Source organism: Trachemys scripta, chromosome 15 (assembly GCF_013100865.1).
Source record: "Trachemys scripta elegans isolate TJP31775 chromosome 15, CAS_Tse_1.0, whole genome shotgun sequence".
In the NCBI taxonomy this organism is placed as follows: domain Eukaryota; kingdom Metazoa; phylum Chordata; order Testudines; family Emydidae; genus Trachemys; species Trachemys scripta.
Genome location: NC_048312.1, coordinates 9,828,998 through 9,854,138, shown reverse-complemented (window position 1 = coordinate 9,854,138; position 25,141 = coordinate 9,828,998). Strand labels below are relative to the sequence as shown.

The 25,141-nt window shown below is 45.0% G+C and overlaps 1 protein-coding gene and 1 long non-coding RNA gene across 2 annotated transcripts in view; one reads left to right on the top strand and one right to left on the bottom strand.

Annotated features, from left to right (window-relative positions):
• The window catches only part of TMEM132B (transmembrane protein 132B), a 379,313-nt gene that overhangs the window by 71,848 nt on the left and 282,324 nt on the right, over nt 1–25,141 (bottom strand). The gene's annotated exons all lie outside the window — the stretch shown is intronic.
• Nucleotides 1,497–14,868, top strand: LOC117888160. The gene is made up of 3 exons (XR_004648279.1): nt 1,497–1,746; nt 11,065–11,385; nt 14,230–14,868. It is a non-coding gene; the product is annotated as an uncharacterized LOC117888160 (long non-coding RNA).

The window sequence follows — 25,141 nt, the reverse complement described above, 5'->3', positions numbered from 1 at the left end:
AAGAAAGCATGTAAGCACGTGCTTGAGTCCATCTGTATTTGGAACAGTATTAAGGCATGTGCTTAACTCAAAGCTTTTACTTCAAAGGGATTTAAGCATATGCTTAAGTGCTGTCCTGAATAAGGCCTCAAGAAATAAATATACATTCTTTGTTCTACATTAGGTAAGGCATAAACCAGATGTTTTGAGCAGTAAATGACTCTTTAATGTTCATTTATGTTGATCAGTCTCATTTATAACCAGCTGTCATCCAGTAGGGAGGGACAGCATGGGTAAAAGAAATAGATGACAGAAGCAGAAAAGAAAAAAACAAAAACCCCGCCAAGTCCTTACAAGGACTATAGATCGAGCAAGACTGAGAACCACAATGTATCACCTTGGGGGGAAAAAAATTTAGATTGCAGAAGACATATAGGGTCAAATTCGGGCTGCTTCATCCATGCCAAAACCATTGGTGAGCAACCTGCAAATCATATACAGTCAGACATATATACACACGCATATACATACACAGTAATATGCTTGTGTGTATAGACATAATATATCATATGACACATACATAATGGAGAGGTGATGTCCCTGTGATAAGTTGCATTTCACCTGGACCATTTTATCACAATGCCATTTCCAAGCCATTCTTCCACAGAGGACTTTTTTCTTCAAAGGATCAGGTAGAAAAATACGTCCCACAAGGGACATAATTCACAAGTACAGCTGAATAATCCTACTTTTGAGAACTCTTTCCGGTGGGGAGGGGAATATGAACCACATAACTCTCCACTCAGGGCCTGATCCAAAGCCCATTGAAGTTAATGGAGAGACTCCCATTGACTTCGCAGGCTTTAATGGGCCTGGCTGATCTCACGTATGTCAGTTTTGCACCAGTTATTATACCAGTAACCAGGAGTTGTTCCTGCTTTACACCAGTGTAAGCAAGAGGAGAATTGGGCCCAATGAACCTCATTTTAAAAAAACAATTGGCGATTAGCGGCTACATTGACATCATCTTTGGCACTGCTGAAGGTCAATGCAAAGATTACAAAAGGATTTCTATTCCTTTTGTACACTTCATGTGAACTGGGAAGCTGAGGACAAGAGAATAGGTCTAAGAATTGACACATCACTAGCCTGTTTATTTTTGGATGTTCTGAAATACTTTTAGCTTGATCTTGACATAAAGTGTTGCCCTGTGCTCCTCTCAGCGTGTTGAGAAACTCGCCGTGCTGATTAGCGGTTGCTGCATCACAAAAATAAACTTCACTGGGAGGAAAAGTTATGATATAAAATCAATATCTCAAATGCTTAGATCCAGTGTTATGCAACTAGAGTAGACTGTCTTAAGATCTTTTTCCGAGCTAACTATTTTCAGACTCCAAACATATATTTCCTCTGTGAGAAAGAGTGTGAAGTCTGAACTGAACTAATTGCCTGTCCATAAGATATAGATATATATGTTATATTTTTAAAATGGATCTTTGACAAGTAACAACATTTCAGCAAGACTCAAGTAGGTATCTTTTTATATCTCTGTAGTAGGGCTTGTTAGAGACAAACCATTTCCTGAATTTAACATGTCTATAGTGGTTATTACTGACAGTGCCTGAAATCTACAGAAGGGTAATAACACTGATTTACAGGTCAGCTGGCATAAATTGGCAGAACTCCACTGAAGTTGATGATACTATGCCAAGTTTCACCAGCTGAGGATCTTAACCACAGAGACTAAAACGTCCCAGATGTAAAATGGTAAATACCCTAGTCTGGCTTCTGTAGTCAGGCTTTTTTAAAAAAAGGATAGATAGCATACAAGAATGGAATTCTATTAACTCAGGTGGGAGCTGCATATTCATATTGCCTGCTCTGCTCTGAATAATAATTATATAAGTGTTTATCTCTAATTCCTTCTCTGTACCTGAATGCATTAGCACTTCAGCAGAGCTTTTCTTAATTACAACTGTAACCTGCTAATAGTGTTTCTTTGTTGTCTGAAGGAATCTACTTCTTATCCAGCCTAGGCTAAATTAAAATTTAATACAACATCAGGTTGCAACAGAACTAGGAAGCAAATGACAGCTGTTTAATTAAAACCTAAACCTGATTAGATGGCACTACGGAGAGAAATACTCTAGAGGAAGAGTAGAAAACTACCAAAACTCCAGGCCAGGATAATGGCTTTATTTGAATATGAATAAATCCTATGTGTATCTACTGCAAATGTTTACAATTCATTGCTTTGGACAAATGGGGGAGAGGGGAAATATGAATGGGAGACTTGTCAAAAGTCATGATAAAGCTGTGATTGCCAACACTCCCTATTGTTACCGAGAGTAGGGATTATTGAGGAATGACTGTAGTGGATATTAATGAACCCACTCTATGAAACCCACAAGAGTGGTACGAAAAGCCCAAATAATTAGGCTTTAAACAGCTGTGCTGCACAGCGCGGCGTCTTCCCCTGAAATACACGCTCATTGCTCACAGCCTGGCCGAGCGGCTCCGCCGGGCTGAGAACTGCATTCCTCACCTGTGGCGGAGGTACTTGGCCAACAGATCAGTGTAGCGGTTCATCTAGCGCTGTGGCGTATAGCTATACATACTCTACACATCACTGCCAATGTAGACAAGGTCTATTACAAAGCCAGAAATTGAACCCTTAGTCTCCTTAGTCCAGTCCAATGCCTTAAGCACAAGAGCATTTTTCTTCCCCATAAGCAGCCATTCCGCAAGCATCCTACTCCTATCTGCACTGCGTTGCTTAAGTAATGCAGAGGACCTTGTGCTGGCCCTGTGCATGAGGATGAATATCAATCCGAATGATTAATGTACAGGCTGGCTTATTTCTTAGAGGTTAACAAAACATGTTGCAGTACAGTAAATCTAATAAAAACACTCAATTGTAAATCAGGAGGGAAACTTAAAGCCAACCCTGTTCTGCTGACAAATGTTACAGCTAAATGCCTTCTGGCATTTAGTTGAAATGATTGTCTTTAGTGAAGAAGGCATGGAGCTGAAACGTTTGTCTGCAGAATTGCATTTCTTTATTATTATTATTTTTTCCCCTGTGTGTATCTCGTGAAAAGAAATTTGTAACATTGGAACTAATCTTTTGGAACCCATTCTCCAGTCCCATAATGGTACCTCTTAGAAATGTAAATTACAGGGCAGATTGTGACGTGGGTTTTTTTAACCTCATTAGATAAACTATTCACCACCTTTTGCTTCAGATCAAAGAGCAAAGGCAATGTAAGACTATTCAGCAAGCTTAATATATAAATTAGAGGCTTTGCTAAAATTATTATAATCCAAAACAATTCTGGTGTACTTTTCCCTCAGAGCTGAATGGTGGTGTAGGATTCAAATACATATTAACGAACCCCACTTGGTGGAAAGCTATTTATACTTTCCACTACCACAAAGCTGTTGTGACTCACAGGTAAAATCTGCCACTTTCTCACCCAAGGGTGAAAACGTACAACTGAGATCATGTGTTTATTAATCATTAGGAAACATTTACAATCTTCCATAAGTGCTCTTTGTTCTTTGAGGGTTTTTTTTCCCTTAAATTGATCCAGTTACACTCCATTGACTCTGCCTTACGCTAAGTGGCCAGTCTCACACTTTAATGCCCGTAGAAGAGCAGCTAGCTTGGTCGATATCTGATTCTTCACTGATCATACTTGGGAGCCTGATCCTGCTGTCCTTACCTGCCCATGACTGAAACCAACAGGAGTTCTGCTTGTGAAGGGACTGCAAGATATTAAATTACAAATTCAGCCATCTTTAGTCACCTTGAGCAGTACCTTAATTCATACATAATTCTGCTGATTCCACTAGGGCTACTTATGCAGTCAGGTATGATTCTCTATGTACATGGGTGGCAGAATCAGGCCCATAAGGATCTGTATGCCCTGCCCCCCGCCCCCAACATTCATTCATGTCACTAGAAGGTCATATCCCTGCCCCTCTACCCTTTCTCAGGCCCCAGCTGTTTTCTCATGTGAACATTTTATAAATTGTATCATTATTAAGAATGATCAACTATGACAGATGGTAAATCGCAAATACTGCAGGCTATTATGCCAACGTTAAAGGTCATCCTTTATCACTTTTGTCTTCCTGCATAATAGATTTAATTCATACTGGGATTCCCAAAGAAGGAGAGGCAGGAGGCCATATCCTGCAGACAAAGTTAATGTAGATTAAACTATAAAAGGGAGAGAGGTTCTTAATCGCAGATTCTTCTCATGGCCCATATGCAGCACATATCAGCCTAATTGAATATTATTCTAGATGTATATTATAGTGTGCACTACAATAACACTTGATCTCCACGAACACATATCAGCGAACATGTTTGTTCACAGATTCCAAAACGAAATTTTATTTACTGTCTTATCTCCTAACAAAACATATATTAGAGGAAACTGATTCCTTAACTCGTATACTATACACAGCATGTGCTAGGATCTCAGAGGTATCAGCTAGAGTGACATTTTTATCGTGAAATTCCTGGAGGTCAAAGCTGAGATTTCTGATGTTTGCTATTAGTTTTACAAACTTGCTCCCGTAATGTCATTAAAAAAATAAATAAGAAATTTGGTCATTTGTTGAGGTTTATCCAGGAATGATAAGCAAATCCTGCAGCCAAAGGTGAACCCTGATTAGCAGCATAAACAACATCCCATATGTGACCTGAGCAAGATGCCATTTTTTAAAAAAACCCTCATAATAGCCGATCTGCACCCCATTAAGTGGAGGTTCAGAAAGCAGCCTGATGCACATGGCAGGAGTAATTGCAACCTGTCAAGTAGTCTCCTGTGTTTTAGCTAAACACCAGTATCCTCTGCTGCTAGCAGAGACCTTTCCTGAGAACAGGCTTACATTGTTTTGCTTCAGCCCAGAACGTCCCAACAGACTTTATTCACAAAGCCGGCTGTGTTAAACATCTTGACACTCGTGTTCCAAAATGTAAACTCAAGGTTGTGATAGTAAAAGGATGGGAAATTCTCAAAGCAGGAGAAAGCTTGTCACCTGTCTGCTTTTGGCAAACCACATGGAAGAAAAACCCACTGAGTTCTCTGGGTTTGGGCTTCAATGCTATTCTGTGTCCCATGCTATAGAGGACGCGTGAAAAGATTGTACGACCCTGACTGTATGTCAGAGAACTAAAGGTAGCCAGAGCTAGAATCTCTCTTCTCTATTTATGCAGGCACTCTCTGAATAATTTTCTTGCTGTTTCTTATCTTTTCTCAGCATCTTCCCCCACTACCTAGAGTAGGTCATTTGAATTAATAACCATAAAGGGATATTCCAACCAATCTGTGGTTTGGATACTTTATTGGGAGCTTTAACGGGATGCTAGAGGAATCTAGCAGGGGATCAATAATAATTTTGGAAGCAGGCCTTCGACAAAGTTGCGTCTCTTACTTTGAAATTGCCTATTCTGCATAGCGTGTATATGGCAAACCGTTGCGAATTCTCTCTCTAGGTAGGTATTTAAAGCATGCTTAATTATCTAGCATAGTATCTGAGCAGTCATCTGGTAGATTTATGCCAGCTGTATGCAGTAATAAATGACTGGTAATCTTTATAAAACACATTGGGAATGCTCTCAGTCTAGTAAAACTATTGTCGTGTTGGACATTTATGGTAACACAGTGCTACTTAGTTTATGATAACCGTGGACCTGATGCTCCTCTCCCATGTGACTCCAGAGAAACTCCACTGAAATCAAGAGGACTCCATCCAGTTGCTGCAGTCTGCCTACATGCTGTGGATTGCAGTATCGGGGCCCGAATCCACACCCTTGCACAATAAATTCTGTTTGAAATGTCAATTAAATAACAATTTCAGAAACCCCAAGGCGGCAAAGCAATATATATTGATCTTTTCTGTTAAGGAACACAAGGATTGCCACACTCGTTCACTTCCATAGTCCATCTAGTCCAGTATCCTGTCTCCATCGGTGGCCATCATGCTTACATAAGAAGACTCACATTAGGCTGATATGGAATAATCTCTCTCCAGGGAAGCCTTCTCCTAATCCCTAATAGTTAGAGTTTGTCTTAAAACCAGAAGCAGGAAGGTTTATATCTTTCCTGGATAAAGAAATAACTTTTCAAGCAGTTTATGATAAGATAGACTCCAGTTCAAATGGGAATTCATTCATTGAAGTCCTATGGCCTGTGTTATACAGGGAGCATAGGCACCGACTCCATGGGTACTCCAGGGCTGGAGCACCCATGGCAAAAAATTAGTGGGTGCTTAGCACCCACTGGCAGCCAAGCTTCCCTCCCCCCCCATTCCCGCCCACCTGCGGCCCCTGCCGATCAACTGCTCCCCCTCCCTCCTGGCATCTCCTGCACGCCATGGAACAGCAGTTCAGCAGCGTGCAGGAGGCGCTGGGAGGGAGGGGGAGCGGGGATGGGGTGCGCTCAGGGGGAAGGGACAGAACGGGGCAGGGAAGTGGTGGGGTGAAGCGGGAGTGAGAATAGGTGGGTGGGGCCTTGCGGGAAGGGGTGGAGTGGGGGCGGGGATGGAGGTGGAGCAGGGGCAGGAAGAGGCAGGGTGGGGGGTTGGGAGAAGGGCGGGGTCTGGGGCTGAGGACCCCCAGGGAAAATTAGAAGCCAGTGCTGTGTACAGGAGGTCAGAGTAGATGATCACAGTGATCCCGTCTGCTTTTATAATAGGAGTTATCGGTCTGAATTTCTGGCCACCATTTGCAATTTTGCCCAGAGACCTTGATCGCTACTGGTTTAAGAAAGCAGGTCCAACCAAAAACAAAAAATGTGATGACCATTTTGAAGCATTTCTTTTCAATGTTTCTCAGCCAGCCGTCTCTTACTGTGTGGGATGGAGAGACTACTATATCATTGCTATAGTGTGAGAGTTGGCAATTTACTGGCTTGAAAAGTAAAGCCAGCACTAATCTACAGACCTCGAAATATAGGGTTGCATTATCATATGATTTTACTGCTCATCTGTGTAATCATCATCTGTCATGACTGCTACCTGGGCAGAAATCCATATCCTTCTGTAATAACAGCCGCTTTAATGTTATAGGAGAATACACAAATTAATACATTGCATGATATACATTGTCCACACCCCTGAGGAGCGTTCTCTCATAGCTACAGCAAGCATCTGCGATCAGGACCCCTGGGAGATAGACCTATCTATCCCCTGTTCTGCTTCTCACTTACTAGCTGACCTTGATAAGCCACCCACAAGGTAGGTATATAATAATACCTACATGGGGAGGTATTTGTGAGGGCTGTTGTGAAGTTCTGCAAAGTGCTCTGAGGTCCTCAGATGAGAGACGCTTGCTATATGCACTTAGGACAAGCGTTACTATAGATTTAGCTCTTTTGCTGGATGCTCTAAACACGGTAGCAACTTGATCCAGTGAAGCCATATGATTCATGCAAATGCAAATGCTGCCCTTCAAAATGTGAATGAATAGCTTAGCCAGAGCCCAGCCAATGTATATCTACCGTCATTTCAATACAGTGCACAAACAGGAGCCTCCTCTCCCTGTCCAATAGGGGCTTGGTGCCGAGGGGCATAAGGAGCAGACAATGGGGCAAAGGCTAGCATCTAGCAAGAGAGCAGACAGTCAGGGAGGCAGCAGGGTCATTTCCCAGCTGTCTCCCTCCCTCAGTTGATGGTGGAGCTGGATGAACCTAGAAGAGAACAGAGGCTACAATCTCACAGAGGATGATGCAGTGTCTCCTCCCCCCCCCCCATGCTCCGTTGAATTCTAGAAGGGCCTTTCTCTTGCCTGCATGGGGACACTTGGAAAGTTAACGCAAACTGAAAGTGAATTTGTTAAAGCGATTAAGCTCCTGTGTGGACACTCTCATTCAAAATTAAAGTGGCCTTAATTCAGTTTCATAGAATCACAGAATATCAGGGTTGGAAGGGACCTCAGGAGGTCATCTAGTCCAACCCCCTGCTCAAAGCAGGACCAATTCCCAACTAAATTGTCCCACCCAGGGCTTTGTCAAGCCTGACCTTAAAAAACTCTAAGGAAGGAGATTCCATCACCCACATTCCAGTGCTTCACCATTCTCCTAGTGAAAAAGTTTTTCCTAATATCCAACCTAAACCTCCCCCACTGCAACTTGAGACCATTACTCCTAGTTCTGTCATCTGCTACCACTGAGAACAGTCTAGATCCATCCTCTTTGGAACCCCCTTTCAGGTAGTTGAAAGCAGCTATCAAATCCCCCCTCATTCTTCTCTTCTGCAGCCTAAACAATCCATGTTCCCTCAGCCTCTCCTCATAAGTCATGTGCTCCAGCCCCCTAATCATTTTTGTTGCCCTCCGCTGGACTCTTTCCAATTTTTCCACATCCTTCTTGTAGTGTGGAGCCCAAAACTGGACACAGTACTCCTGATGAGGCCTCACTAATGTCGAATAGAGGGGAACGATCACGACCCTCGATCTGCTGGCAATGCTCCTATTTATACAGCCCAAAATGCTGTTAGCCTTCTTGGCAACAAGGGCACACTGTTGACTCATATCCAGCTTCTCGTCCACTGTAACCCCTAGGCAGTGGCGTATTATCGCCTAGGCCAACGAGGCCTAGGCCTAGGGTGGCAAATTTGCCAGGGCGACAAATTTACTCTTGCCCCCTCCCCAACTCCGCCCCTTCCCCAAATCCCTGGCCTCCCTCCTCACCCAGGCACGCCGCGCTTCCCTCCTTCCACCTCCCTCCCAGGCTTGCCGCGCTTGAGGGAGGGAGAAGCGAGTTGCAGCGCGCTCGGAGGAGGTGGACCAGAGGTGAGCTAGGGCCCGCGGGCGCGGGGAGTAATGGGGGGCCGGGAACTGCTCCCCGGCCCGCCCCCGCTCACCTCTGCTCCACTGCTGCCATCCCCCGAGCACGCCACAACTCCCCTTCTCCCCCCTCCCTCCCATACTTGCCGGCAAGTTAAAGTTTAGCATGCTTCACTTTGGAAGACATGATATCTCCCACTGGAGGAGTATGTACCGACACCAACACCAGCCCGAAATATTTATATAGCACACAATGAGTAGCTCTCTTCAGTTGAATAGTCCTCAGCAGCCCTGGTTTCAAAAGGAAAAATCAACAGGTTGAAAACTTGAAGTTAAAAGGGACAGAAATTTTCAGACTCCTCGTTGTTTCTCAGTTCCTCTTATATCTTTGCTTTGAACCGCATTTCTGAAAGCCTCTCAGAGAAGAGAAATGGAGCTATTTATAGTTCCATGACAGCAGGTAGCAGGACAGTAGTTCACTGTCACTTTCCCCACCATTCACTGGCACAAAAACTCAGCTAACCTCTGTTCACTCTTACAAGTTACAACAGGAAGGTTTTATCTATGTTTCTTCAGGTATCACATATATATTTTAAAAAAGAATTATGTGATTCAGTTCCATACTTGTGAAGGCTTTTTGGTTCTGTTCATTTCTTCAGAGAGAAAGCTGCGAAGTGGCACTAGCAAATAGCTATTGGCACATTTGCTCGCTCTCTGTCACAGCTCAGATTTCCGACTGCTCAGAGACCTGCTGGAGGTCATGGTCAACCTGACTGTAATCTCCAAGTGATTCATTGACACCTGCACACAGGGAGTGTGAAACAGGGACAAATCAGAAGAGTAGCATTTTACACCCACTTTTGTACAGGTATAAGTGACTACCCAAAGCACACAGGGAGAATCAGGCCCCTGAAGACTACAAAGGAAACTGGAAAAGGAATCTTCTCCAGTTCTGAAAATGCTGAGGAGAAGAAGAAGGTGAGTTCATGCCCTGCATCTTGCCTGTCAGAATCCCTCAAAATAGCCATATTCTCTCTCTAGGTGTGGAACTATATACTTAGATCTCCCAAATCTACCACAATCACAACCACTCTTCCATAAAAAAAATATGATTAGTATTATTTTTATAATTAAACTGTATTCAGTAAAGTGTGCAATTCTTTTGTGTTAGGAAATGGAATGATCATATCCTTAGCATATAAATTGTGAAGAAAAAAAGTCAGTTCTTAATAACATTATTTGAGAATGAGATTATAGAATATATATAGTGTTAACTACTTATGCTAAGCACTCTGTTTCACCTTGTATTTAGCTGTGACACTCTGAGTGCCTTTCCCAGCCCTGTAGAGCTCTGTGTAGTTCAAAAGCTTGTCTCTTCCACCATCAGAAGTTAGTCCAATAAAAGATAATACCTCACCCACCTTGTCTCTTACTATGTATGTGCAGCGCTTCTCACAATGGGGCCCTGATCTTAGCTGGGACCTCTAAGTGCAACTGTAATATAACTAAATAAAAATGATAATAATGCCAAACTACAGTATACGTCCCTTACATATCCAGTTCTTGCTCTCACAAGTAGACAATATTCCATACATTGCCTTTAATTACCTTTTTTCTGTGTTGACTTAAAAAATGGAATTTTGAAAGCCGTTCGACTTTGCTAACAATAACTCTGACTTCAGAGAAGTACACCAATGTAATGCAATGGCACTCCTCATCTGCGTCACATCAAAAAACTGCTTATCGCTGTATCTGACATAGTGAAAAAACAGTAGTGTAGATTTGTAGCCAGTCAGGCAGCACCAGCGGCAGGTTTCACCATTCACTGCAAACTCAGTGGCTTTCTCATATCTTACCAATTGTTTTTTGGGGGGCGCATTCTTCAAATGTATGCTGCTCTCACGTGTTTTGCCACTCCATGCCGCTACAAAATGTTCTCTCTCTCTCTGTCTATTTTATCTCCTAGTCTTTGAAATACACGCTAAAAGTAATTTCCTCCTTGCAATGTGTTTGCCTTAAGCTTGCCTAAGACTTTCTCTGGCTTTTCGTTCTGATACTAATTATTTCCTCTCCTCTAATGTGATTTCTTGTACTGTGTATTGGTTGCACCCCAAAGATAATTTTCAAATTTCATTTAATGAAGATGTTTACACTTCCCAATATTCTTTCTTGGCCTGATTTTTTCTGTTTTTGCAGACTCCCTCACCTTGCACCTGCTCAAGTATTTGCTTGTTCAGTCATGTCCCTACATCTGATTATCTCTTTTTCTTCTCCATTTTTATTAGGAATGACCTCAATTTTGTTCAAGTTCAGGGTGAAGTCCCACTTTCCTGATTTCCATGATTGAATTTCTCAGTGAACTCCTGTGTTGTATACGTGTTTCCTGTGGAAAAAGCCAATATCATCCGTGTGGTTCAGAACTGTTCAGTCCCTTCTTTTTAGAATATCAATATTTTTCCACGCATCTTCAGCATCTGGGAGATAGTTTCTCAAAAAGTTGCAGAACTTTTCCAGATCTTTGTGGAGACTGTTGGCCCGATTCTGTTCTCAGCTATGCTGGTATAAATCAGATGTGATTCCACTGAAGAACATGAAGTTACACCAACGTAGAAACAGTGTGACGTCAGAATCACACCATGTTGTCTATTCTAACAATTATATGCTGAATGTTTTATTTAGACAAATCTCACGTTCCTCTAGCCATTGATTCCATAAAATTCAAATACAGATTCCTACTCCTTTCCTCTTGAATAGCCTTCTTTGCATAGCCAGTGAATGCCTAACATCTCTCTCAGACAGTTCATTTATTGGTTGATTAGCTGAAATTCAGTTGTACAGAAAGCTATTAATTCAGAAACTGTAAGAACACACAATAGGCTGCAAACAAAAGGCTGGTAAGTCTTTCATTCCTTGAGTATCATCTGTTACCTTTCTTAAGTGAAAAATGATAACAACATTTACTCCCATGCCACAGATGGCCAAATATACTCAGGGGAAAATCACAGAAGACCTCACAAAATTAAACTCTTGTAAAATGTTACATTTTGAGATGGCGTCTGATGTCATCTCAAAGGAGGTATGTAATACAATAGAGCGAGAAGACAACTGTAGGCAGGTTGATAACATACGTTTCTGTCTAAGAAGTGAAAATAGAAAGTGACTGTACCCATGATTTTTGATAGAATCATCATATTGCAAAGAGCCAAATGTCTTGTTATTCTATAAAAGCACGTGTCTACTTTAAAAAAAATCACAGTATGTTTCTGTGACAAAGATTGCTAACAGAATTCTTTATCCTACCCACCAGCCCCAAAGCCTTCTTCCAAGGAGGGACTTTAAAACTGTTCTAATCTTGTTTTTATCCTGTTTACATGTTATCTGGAAGGAGGGGTTTGGTTAGTTTTCCAGCTTGACAACAGGACAGTAGCAAAGATGAAAAAAGATTTCTTATCTTGGCTTCCAAAATATCAATTTCCTGATTGCCCTGTCAGCCACAAAAGCTCTCTCTCCCATCCAAACTAAACAAAATATTCCTTTAGTTCCAGTAAGAGTGATGGGAACAAGCAGAAAAACAACAACGTATTGTTCATCTAGGCCTGGTCTACACTAGGGGGGGGATCGATCTAAGTTATGCAACTTCAGTTATGTGAATAATGTAGCTGAAGTTGACATACTTAGATCTACTTACCGTGGTGTCTTCACTGTGGCAAGTCGACGACTGACGCTCTCCCGTCGACTCCGCCTGTGCCTCTCGCCCTGGTGGAGTACCAGAGTCGACGGGAGAGTGCTCGGCGGTCAATCTATCGCGTCTAGACTAGACACGATAAATCGACCCCCGCTGGATCGATCGCTGCCCATCGATCCAGCAGGTAATGTAGACAAGCCCCTAGAAAGGGAAACTGTTTTAGAGCAAATCAAAGTGAAGGATTCCATGGCATGAAAGAGGATGGATGTGAGAACCAGGATTAGAATGCAAGAATTTCTGGCTCCCAGTCTATGCCACAGTTTAGCAGGGATAGCCTATTAAGGAGGCATCCTGTTCTCAAATTTCTATCATCTGGCAAGTCAAGCATACTTGTGCTTATATCTCTATATGGAGGAGCAGGTATAGCACTGGGTGCATTAAAGAAAGGAAATCAAAAGGTACTGGACCTGATCCTCGAATACCTCTACCTTGTGTAGTCATTTACCCCCATGCAAAGTGGGTACAAAATCCTATCAAATCTAAATTCTCCAGTCACGCCATTGGTGCCATTTCAACACCCATTATCCACAGCTGTAAATGAATATAAAAGGTGCAAGGCAGTAGGAAAAAAATCAAACCCAAACTTGATCTTTAGCTGCAATCGTTTCCTCAGGTGATGACAATTTTGAGCTACCGGTTTATTCACATGACACTAATTTGTCTGAACATACTATGGCTAGATCTACACTGTAAAAGTTTCTCCTGTATAGCTATGATGGTATGGCTATATTAGTAGAACACTCCTAGAACAGACACAGTTTATACTGGCAAAAAAATACTTCTGCCGGTACAGCTTATATTGGTTCAACAAGGAAAATAAATTACACTGGCAGTTGCCAGTATAACTGAATCTACAGTAAGTATTGGCGGACTAGCAATGTTGCCAACAATTATCCCTGACTGATATTACTAGGCTGGCAGAAGTGTCTGGTAAATTTGGCCTAAGTATCTGCAATCCAAAGAAATGATAAATCAATGAGTTTGAGAACATGGTTGGACAAAGAATATCTGGATGATGAGAGTTGCTGGGAAATGGGGATTATAGGAGATTAAGAGCTTGGTTCTCATTTATGTTAAGACCCTTTTACATCACTCTGGTAATTTAAAATGGCCTTACTGGCCATTCTTATTCACGCTAAAGACCCTACTACCATAGTAACAATCAGGCCCAAGTATTTTGGAATTGGAATTTTGTTTACCCCTTTGCTATGATGTAACGTCACCGTTCTGCATTAGCCTTTCATTGTGATGCTGAAAAAATTGGTCAAAGATTTCACACCGCTTTACCTGCTTGACGATGGGTAAATTTTGGAAGTCAGACATGAAGTGTTTTTGCTCTTCTCAAAGACAGTATGACACAAGCTAAGCAGACGAATACCAACTCTTCAAGTGGTATGAAAATAGCTTCAGAGAGCTATGACAACCATAGGAAATATGCTGATCTGGGTTTGATTTTTTTTAATGTGATGCGGCCAGTCAACTTGTTGCCTAGAGGTTATACTCTATTACAAGTAACTTTTATCTAAAATTGGAATCATCGTTTTTTCTTTATTCTACCCATGAGGATAATTGTAAGGGTTTTTTTTTAAGGTGATGTTTTAAGTGAACTCTGATATTCATTGATATTTATATATAATGCAATCTGACAAAGACTATTACAGAGAAGAACCAGGAATAAAATGGTGATGTTCTTTCTTTCTTGTAGCAGGCTGAAACATGGATGCAACAGAATGCAAGGCATGAGTCTCTTTGCTGGCCAGATGGGGACTGAAGCATTTGATGAGGTCTGAAGCCAGAGGGTAACAACACCTGTCTGAGACATAGCTGACCTAAGATTCACTGAGTATGAGCATTTCACAATGTTTTCTTTTGACAAGGTTGTTACCTGGCAGCAAATGCATGCCACAGCTTCCCCCTCTGCGGCAGCATTTCTATAATAGGACTTTTCTTGTTCTCTAAATATCTTACACACAGAACCAGGAGCTGCAAACCCTTACTCCTATTAATTATCATTTGTATTATCATACATGTATGATCGTCCCAGTCATGGACCAAGACCCCATTGTGCTAGGCACTATGTTTAATACTAGGTCAGACTAGATGATATAGTGATACCTTCACATGGGAATAAAATTAATATTTGGGAGTCTGAATTTGCAGGATCAGGCTTAAAGTATAATTTGAACATATTTTGGAATATTCTATAGTCACTGACTTTTATCTGAGATCTTCCCAATTCTTTTGCCTGGGCTGTTCACTTGTGAAAACATGCAAGAAACTCGAATTTGATATAAAGATTTTGTTATAAAAGGCAGACCTGATATAAAGATTTTGCTGATATACTGCCTGTCATTTATTATATAAGCATTGGAAAGGGCGTTTTGGTTTTAGCTTTTTTCTTTTTTTCTGAATGGACTGCTGGAGGATTTTTCTGATGGCAATTGCTGTGAGTTAGTTTGCAATTCTGTGTCTGTGAATGCTTGAAAAACAAATTAATCCATAGGATTTCATTCATAAAATGTTATTCACTTTATTCAGATCAGAGGCATTCATTTTTTCGTTTGAGATTTCCTCAGCCCAGCACTTCAGAGGATGCACAACTCTGTAGGACAGTAGCACATTACAGATGATTATTATTATTATTTGATAGGATAACGAGTCTTGTGGATAAGGGAGAAGCTGTGGATGTGGTATACCTAGACTTTAGTAAGGCATTTGATACAGTCTCGCATGATATTCTTATCGATAAACTGCGCAAATACAATTTAGATGGGGCTACTATAAGGTGGGTGCATAACTGGCTGGATAACCGTACTCAGAGAGTTGTTATTAATGGTTCCCAATCCTGCTGGAAAGGCGTAACGAGTGGGGTACCGCAGGGGTCTGTTTTGGGACCGGCTCTGTTCAATATCTTCATCAACGACTTAGATATTGGCATAGAAAGTACGCTTATTAAGTTTGCGGATGATACCAAACTGGGAGGGATTGCAACTGCTTTGGAGGACAGGGTCGTAATTCAAAATGATCTGGACAAATTGGAGAAATGGTCTGAGTTAAACAGGATGAAGTTTAACAAAGACAAATGCAAAGTGCTCCACTTAGGAAGGAAAAATCAGTTTCACACATACAGAATGGGAAGAGACTGTCTAGGAAGGATACGGCAAAAAGGGATCTAGGGGTTATAGTGGACCACAAGCTAAATATGAGTCAACAGTGTGATGCTGTTGCAAAAAAAGCAAACATGATCCTGGGATGTATTAACAGGTGTTTTGTGAGCAAGACACGAGAAGTCATTCTTCCGCTCTACTCTGCTCTGGTTAGGCCTCAGCTGGAGTATTGTGTCCAGTTCTGGGCGCCGCATTTTAAAAAAGATGTGGAGAAATTGGAAAGGGTCCAAAGAAGAGCAACAAGAATGATTAAAGGTCTAGAGAACATGACCTCTGAAGGAAGGCTGAAAGAATTGGGTTTGTTTAGTTTGGAAAAGAGAAGACTGAGAGGGGACATGATAGCAGTTTTCAGGTATCTAAAAGGGTGTCATAAGGAGGAGGGAGAAAACTTGTTCACCTTAGCCTCTATGGATAGAACTAGAAGCAATGGGCTTAAACTGCAGCAAGGGAGGTCTAGGTTGGACATTAGGAAAAAGTTCCTAACTGTCAGGGTGGTTAAACACTGGAATAAATTGCCTCGGGAGGTTGTGGAATCTCCATCTCTGGAGATATTTAAGAGTAGGTTAGATAAATGTCTATCAGGGATGGTCTAGACAGTATTTGGTCCTGCCATGCGGGCAGGGGACTGGACTCGATGACCTCTCAAGGTCCCTTCCAGTCATAGAATCTATGAATCTATGAATTAATGATTAAAATGACCAAGTCTCGTATCATGCATGACTCTCTTTGTTCTTTTCTCTCTAACACCACAAGGAAGGTAGTGCTATGCAACTGCCCAAGCATTCTGAGGGCCCTCGTGTGGAGTAATGCAAAATACTGTTCTATTACACACCCTTCCCTGTCCATTATGTACCTAAGGACGTGCCTCGGGGGAAACAGTGAGACAGTTTCGGTTGCATTGTAATCTATATGCTGACAGCCTGCATCTCTTCATCCTCCTTGCATCCAACCTAGATGGTTTGGACATTCAGCATTCCCAGGGCCCAGCTGAGACTGGAGGCTGAAGAGAGTTAGCTGGCTGACCCTCCAACTGGATAAGACAAAAGTTATCCTGGTTGTCTGTAAGGAAACCACCACTGGAGACAGCAGAAATATCTGCCTGTTCAGTTAAGAGGTGGGTGATTCTGTCCACCTGGTATTATTCAGGTTCACATGCTAGAAGTCCTCAACTACTTCTTGATGTCCAGAAAACAACAGTGGTCAAGAGTGCATTCCCCCACCCTGTCTACCTGCAGAAATTAGATTGCATCCTTTCCCCCTCAAATACAGACCTCACTACAGTTATCCAAGTCTGTTCCCTCCTGATTGGATTACTGCAGGATGCTCTATATTCAGACCACTTGGAAACTTCAGCTGGACAGAATGCAGCGGCCTGCTTACTTCACAGTGCTTCATGCATGGAACACACAACTACTATGTTCTATAGACTGGATGGGCTCACAGACATGGATATTTGATTTTGCTCTATAAAGCCCTCTTTAGACATGTCTAAATTAGAGCTGGGAGCAAGCCTCCTGGCCCAAGTAGACAGACTCACACTAGCTCGGCTCAAGCGAGCACTCTAAAAATAGCAGTGTGGACATTGCCGCTCCGGCAGAGACCCAGGGTACGTCCAGACTACCCGCTGTATCGGGGGGTAGCGATCGATTTATCAGGGATCGATATATCACGTCTCGTTAAGACACGATATATCGATCCCCGAACGTGCTCCCCGTCGACTCTGGAACTCCACCGGAGCGAGCAGCGGTAGCGGAGTCGACAGGGGAGCCGCAGCCGTCAATCCCATGCCTTGAGGACCCAAGGTAAATCGATCTAAGATACTTCAACTTCAGCTACGCTATTCACGTAGCTGAAGTTGCGTATCTTGGATCGATTTCCCCCCGCCCCCTCCCAGTGTAGACCAGGCCCCAGACCAGCCACTTGAGCGCAGACCCAGGAGAGGGGGTGGACTTGAGACCCCAAACTGCCACCCGCGCTGCAATGTTAGTACTTCTATTTTTAACACACTAACGCAAGCTGAGCTAGCGCAAATCTCACTCCCATCTGCAATGTCGACATACCTGTTGGGTTGGCAGAGACCATCACCCATTTGTATTCTAATGTGGCAGCTGAGACCAGCTTGCATGCCGTCCATCCCTAGATGTGTTCATCCAAGAGCTGGTGAGAGAAGGTTACAAAGCATTGCACAGAGCATTTATTCACGTTTTTCGGAAGAGGTGCTTTGAGGAGATTGGGGTTTGTTGTGGGGGAGCTTTTATCATCATTAACTGACATGTGCTCAGATGATGCATATAACTTTATAGTTATTGTTCTGTCCAGGTGCCTAGTGGGGCTGATATGAGCATTGCTATAAATTGGGAAAAAAAAGTAATAAATGAGCAATGACTTAGTAGATTAAACCTCCAGAACAGTCAGACAGCTGTTTCAACATACTGTATTTGATACAGTCTTCATGGCCAATATGTTGAAACAGCTGTTCTTATACGTAAGGTAAGTTTGTCCTATATGTTAATGTTTTGTAGTGGGAATATTCTAGACCTGATGCTCCTCTCACTAAATGCACGTCTACACTGCAATTGGGGGCGTGACTGGGTAGGCATATACATGCTAGCTTTAATCTACCTAGCATGACTAAAAGTATCGGTGAAGACACAGAGGCACAGGCTTCAACATGGACTGCACAAGCCCACCTGGAACCCTGAGTATGCACTTGCTTGGCTAACTCACCTTGCTGCCACACCTTCACTGCTGTGCTAGCTAGATTAAAGCTAGAGAGAGTATAACTACTTGAGCTGCTAGCCCACCTCCGATTGCAATGCGGACATATCCTTATACTGCTGCAAATCAGGACTGACACCAGATGAAACGCTTCAGAGCAAAGAGTCTGAGCTTTTGTGCATGTGTTTAGTGATTTGTTCTGCCGCGCTAATTGATTTAAATAACGAGACTGAGTGGCCAGATCACCAGTCCTACTTTGCCCTTCTGCACACTGTGACAGATATCCACATTGTTGAATAGCGCAAGATGTTTAAGAAATGGATGAATGATGCTTTCTTGCATGTATGACAAATATCAGTGGTTCCTCAAATGAGACCCTTGCAGGTTCATTGCGGGCTCATGGTGAGCTGGTGTAACAGGGCACACTCACCTCTTGTGAGCACCCCCTTGGCTGAGTGCGTGTGCCTGCTCTCTCTCTCTCTCTCTGGTGTGTCTTCGATGACTCAGCCCTCCAGCCAAGCCACACACAGTCTGATGAAAGCAAAGCAAAACCCCTTCCGGGGGTACAAGTCCAACAGGGGTCTCTCTCAGTGCCCCCTGTAATGTCTTTCGCAAGTTGTCTCTGCTCCAGGACAGAGCAGTTCCCAGGGCTCCCTCCCTGGTGACAAAGTCTTCACCCTCTGGCCACAACTCTCCAGCTGGGCCACAGCAGTTCAGTTCCCCCCTCTGGAGGTGCCTCAATGCCCAGGCCACTTCCCCCAGAGGCTAATCGGGACAGGAGGGTCCCAGGCCCACCCACTATTCTGGGTCCCAGCCCAGGGACCCTGTAGATAGCAGCTGTCACTGTCTCCCTTTATCTAAGTCGCACTGCTGCTCGAATTCTCTGGGCCACTTCCCCACGGCCCTGTGCCATCTTCACTCTTACTTCAGGGCCTTGTCCAGATGGAGTCCCAGCAACCAGCTCAGGGCTCCTTCTCGCTCTCCCTGGCTTCTGGCAGCACTACCTTGTCTGAGGTCCAGCAGCTCCCTCAGCCAGCCACACACCGTCTATGCTCCTCCAGCTCTAGCGAGGAACTGAACTCACTCTTCTTATACTGACCTGCTGGGCCCTGATTGGCTGCTTCTCACACAGCCGCTTTAGGCCGCTTGGAGGACCTCCCTATTGCCCTTTTCTGGGGCGAGGTGTGGCAGGGCCATCAGGCTTCCAGCAGGGGGCGCTTAGTCCACCCCGTCATAGCTGGCTAGTCATGGGGTGATGTCTCTCCTTGTTTCTGGCTGCTACAGCACAATAAAGACAACTCAACATACCCAAAGGTTCTTATAAAGAGGAGGGTGATAAATGTTCTCCTTAAGCACTGAGGACAGGACAAGAAGCAATGGGCTTAAATTGCAGGAAGGGAGATTTTGGTTAGACATTAGGAAAAACTTCCTAACTGTCAGGGGAGTTAAGCAATAGAACAAATTACCTATGGTGGCTGTGGAATTTTCATCATTGGAGGTTTTTAAGAACAAGTTAGACAAACACCTCTCAGGGATGGTCTAGATAACACTTAGGCCTGGTCTACACTAGGCGTTTATGTCGAAGTTAGCGCCGTTACATCGAATTAACCCTACACCCGTCCACACTGCGATGCTATTTAGTTCGACATAGAGGTCTCTTTAATTCGACTTCTGTACTCCTCCCCGACGAGGGGAGTAGCGCTAAATTCGACATGTCCATGTCGAATTAGGCTAGGTGTGGATGGAAATCGACGCTAATAGCTCCGGGAGCTATCCCACAGTGCACCACTCTGTTGACGCTCTGGACAGCAGTACGAGCTCGGATGCTCTGACCAGCCACACACAGCCTGTCTGGCCACTTTGAACCTCATTTCCTGTCTGGACATCGTGGCGAGCTCAGCAGCACTGGCAACGATGCAGAGCTCTCCAGCAGTGATGGCCGTGCAATCTCAGAATAGAAAGAGGGCCCCAGCATGGACTGATCGGGAAGTCTTGGATCTCATCGCTGTGTGGGGCGATGAGTCCGTGCTTTCCGAGCTGCGCTCCAAGAAACGGAATGCAAAGATCTATGAGAAGATCTCTAAAGACATGTCAGAGAGAGGATACAGCCGGGATGCAACGCAGTGCCGCGTGAAAATCAAGGAGCTGAGACAAGGCTACCAGAAGACCAAAGAGGCAAACGGACGCTCCGGATCCCATCCCCAGACATCCCGTTTCTACGAGGCACTGCATTCCATCCTCGGTGCGGCCGCCACCACTACCCCACCACTGACCGTGGACTCTGAGGATGGGATATTGTCCACGGCCGGTTCCTCGGACATGTTAGGGGACGGGGAAGATGAGGAAGGAGATGAGGAGGACGAGGCAGTCGGCAGCGCTCACAACGCTGATTTCCCCGACAGCCAGGATCTCTTCATCACCCTTACAGAGATCCCCTACCAACCGTCCCCAGCCGTTACCCCGGACACAGAATCTGGGGAAGGATCAGCCAGTAAGTGTTGTAAACATCTAAACATTTATTTTTAACAGAACAGGAATATTAACAATTAAAAGAATGGGTTGTTCATGATTACTTTGCCCTAGGCGCTTAACGGTTCAGTCATGGGCAGTGCAAGTTTTGAAAAAAAATCTAGCAATGTCCGGTTTTGCATGATTGTCCTGCCCAAGCCGCTCTACTGTTTAGTCCCTGCTACTGCAGCTAAAGTAAAATGCGATCTATATGTCCGGGGATAGAGCAGAAATCCTCCTGGGACATCTCGATGAAGCTCTCCTGGAGGTAATTGGAAAGCCGTTGCATGAGGTTCCTGGGGAGAGCGGCCTTATTGGGTCCTCCGTAGTACGACACGTTGCCGCGCCACGAGACAATCAAGTACTCGGGAATCATTGCTCTGCACAGCAGGGCGGCATACGGCCCTGGTCTTTGGAGGCTTTCCCAGAGCATTCTCTCTTTCTCGCTGTCAGAGATCCTCATCAGGGTGATGTCGCTCATGGTGACCTGCTTTGAATTAGGTAGGGGAATGTTAGTGTTGGGACTGCTTTCCCGTTCCTTTACAGAACTGTAACCGCTGGTTTGCAGCCACGCGGTGGAGGCGGGAGAGGGGCAGCCTACAGGGATTGTTCCCAGGGACAGCCGCGAGGGGGTGGGACAGGGGCAGAGTTCCCGCTTGCCGGATTGCTGGCAGCAGGGACTGACATTGCTTTCAATGTGAAATGAGGCCAGTGCTAATATTAAAGTTTTAAGCTGCCACAAGTCTACGGCTTACCATGTCTGCCTGCAACAGAAATTCCGTTGTGCTGCCCCGCTTCTCAAATGTGTTGTGCAAGACCCCAGGCACTGAATGCGAAGGCCGAGAATTCGACCTTGTGCTGAGTGCGCATGTGATAGGTGCTGTGCATGGTCTTGTTCACAGAGAAAGACTATGTTCTTTGTTCACAACTACATTTATCTTTCTGAGGAATTCACTCCCTTTTTCCCATTCCCACAGCCACATCTGCGACTGTCTCACAATCTAGCCTGGCATCACACTCCCAGAGGCTAGCGCAGATTAGGCGTAGGAAGAAGAGGACACGGGAGGACATGTTCTCGGAGCTTATGGCCTGCTCCCGAGCCCAGGCAGCACAGCAGACCCAGTGGCGGGAGAACTTGTCCCAAATGCACCAAGCAAACATGGATCGGGAGGAGAGGTGGCGGCAGGAAGACCAGCAGGCGACTCAAACGCTGCTTGGACTACTGAGGGAGCAAACGGACACGCTCCGGCACCTTGTGGATGTTCTGCAGGAACGGAGGCAGGAGGACAGAGTCCCGCTGCAGTCTATCTCTAACCGCCCTCCCCCGCCACCAAGTCCCATACCCACCTCACCCAAAGTCCAAAGAAGGAGGGGCGGCACAGTCCGTGGTAACTCTCACTCCACCCCTGCAGAGAGCACTAGTAGCAGAAGGCTCTCATTCCCCAAAATTTGAAAAGTTTTTTCCTTCCCGCCTGACACAAGCCCCCGTCCAAGTTTCACCTCCCAGTTCCATGTGTAGTTGATAATAAAAAATTCGTTTCTGTTAACTACTGTTTCCATCATGTTCTTTTGGAGGAGGAGGGGAAAGGGGGTTGGTAATTGGACAGGACAGTCACCTTTGGCAGGGTACATAGGCGGGGGCAGGTACAGCAGCAGGGCACATACACAGTGCAGTGACTAGTTACCCTGGTCAATCTGGGAGGTGGTTTTTGTGTTATGTGGTGGGGGTTGGGTTGCTCTGTGACTTTGTGGCGGGGGAGGGCAGTTACAGATCTTAAGCAGCGGTCCTTATCCTGGATCACAGAGCCACACAGCAGGGGATCTGTAACCGTCCTCCCCCTGCCACAAAGTCACATAGCCCCCCCATACACACAGTCCCGATCAGGAGGGGTGACAGGCTCCGTTGAAACAACCATCCCACCACAGCGGAGCCTGTCAATCCTTGAGTTTAGAAGCTTCAGTTGCGTCACTACACTACACCCCCTCCCCAACACAGTCTGCGTCCCAGTTTTAAAACATTCCCGCGAAAACAGTAGTAAAGAAAACGGTGTTGATTAACAAAGTAGAACTGATTTTATTTTGAAACGTGTGTTGGAAGGGGGTGAAGGGGGTATGTAACTGGAGAGGATAGTCAACATTAACTGGGTAAAGACACGGGGGCAGGTTCAGCTTCTCTGTACACAAACGTAAAAGTCACAGGTTACCCTGCTCACTCAGGAACCTAGCTTTCAAAGCCTCCCGGATGCACAGCGCGTCCCGCTGGTCTCTTCTAATCGCCCGGCTGTCTGGCTGTGCGTAATCAGAAGCCAGGCTATTTGCCTCAACCTCCCACCCCGCCATAAAGGTCTCCCCCTTGCTCTCACAGAGATTGTGGAGCACACAGCAAGCTGCTATAACAATGGGGATATTGGTTTCGCTGAGATCACAGCGAGTCAGTAAGCTTCTCCATCTCCCCTTGAGACGGCCAAAAGCACACTCCACCACCATTCTGCACTTGCTCAGCCGGTAGTTGAAGAGTTCTTTTTCACTGTCCAGGGCGCCAGTATAGGGCTTCATGAGCCAGGGCATTAGCGGGTAGGCTGGGTCCCCGAGGATGACTATAGGCATCTCCACATCCCCAACAGTTATTTTGTGGTCCGGGAAGTAAATACCTTGCTGCAGCCGTCTAAACAGACCAGAGTTCCTGAAAACACGAGCGTCATGAACCTTGCCCGGCCATCCGACGTAGATGTTGGTAAAACATCCCCTGTGGTCCACCAGTGCTTGCAGCACCATGGAAAAGTAGCCCTTTCGGTTAATGTACTGGCTGGCCTGGTGGTCCGGTGCAAGGATAGGGATGTGAGTTCCATCTATGGCCCCACCGCAGTTTGGGAATCCCATCGCTGCGAAGCCATCTATGATCGCCTCCACGTTTCCCAGGGTCACTGTCTTTGACAGCAGTACATCAACGATCGCCTTGGCTACTTGCATCACAACAACCCCCACGGTAGATTTGCCCACCCCAAAGTGGTTCGCGACTGACCGGTAGCTGTCTGGCGTTGCAAGCTTCCAGAGGGCTATGGCCACTCGCTTCTGGACAGTCAGGGCAGCTCGCAACCGGGTGTCCTTGCGCTTCAGGGCAGGGGACAGCAACTCACAAAGTTCCAGGAAAGTTCCCTTCCGCATGCGAAAGTTTCGCAGCCACTGGGATTCATCCCAGACCTGCAGCACTATGCACTCAGCACTCAGTGCTTGTTTCCCGTGCCCAGAATCGCCGTTCCACGGCATCAACATGACCCATTGCCACCGTGATGTCCTCGGCGCTGGGTCCCATGCTTTCTGAGAGGTCTGTGCTACTCTCAGACTTCAGGCCCTCACCGCGGTGCCGTAGCCTCCTCGCCTGACTTATCTGCATCTGCCTCAGGGAAAGGTGTATGATAAGCTGCGAGGCGTTGAGAGCGGCCACAACTGCAGCGATGGTCGCAGCGTTCTCCATGCTCGCAGTGCTGTGGCGTCCGCGCTGTCACTGACTAGAAAAGTGCGCGAACTGATTTCCCGCCGGCGCTTTCAGGGAGGGAGGGCGGGAGTGATGGACGGATCACGACAGTTATCCAAAAGCACCCTGGACACATTTTTTTTACCCAGAAGGCTTTTGCGGCTACACCCAGAATTCCAATGGGCAGCGGGGACTGCGGGAACTGTGGGATAGCTGACCACAGTGCACCATTTCGAATGTCGACGCTTTCCCCGTTAATGTGGACTCACAAAGTCGAATTACTGTCCTTAGTGTGGACACACACGTTCGACTTTGCAATATCGATTCCAAAAATTCGATTTAAGTAAAATCGAACTACTCTCGTAGTGTAGACATGGCCTTAGTCCTGCCTCAGTGCAGGGGACCGGACTAGATAACTTACTGAGGTCCCTTCCAGTCCCACATTTCTATGATCTATGAAACTCTTCCCTAACATTAACTATCCCATGTGAGCAGTTGATACATTACCCACCTGGATGTTATTCATTTGTCTGCAGAGGTAGAGTTGGTTTGCAGGATCACACAGGGAAGGAGAGGTGTCTATGAGACAATCATTCTAATGGAGATGTATCTCGCACTATGAAAAAATTCAAGAATCCCTGCAGACTTTTCCATTCTGTGAAGAGCAGGACTGCTCTATACAGTTTTCCATCGTTCTGCTCTCAGTTCCACCAGTGTAAATCCATTGAAATCAATGGAGTTACTACAGT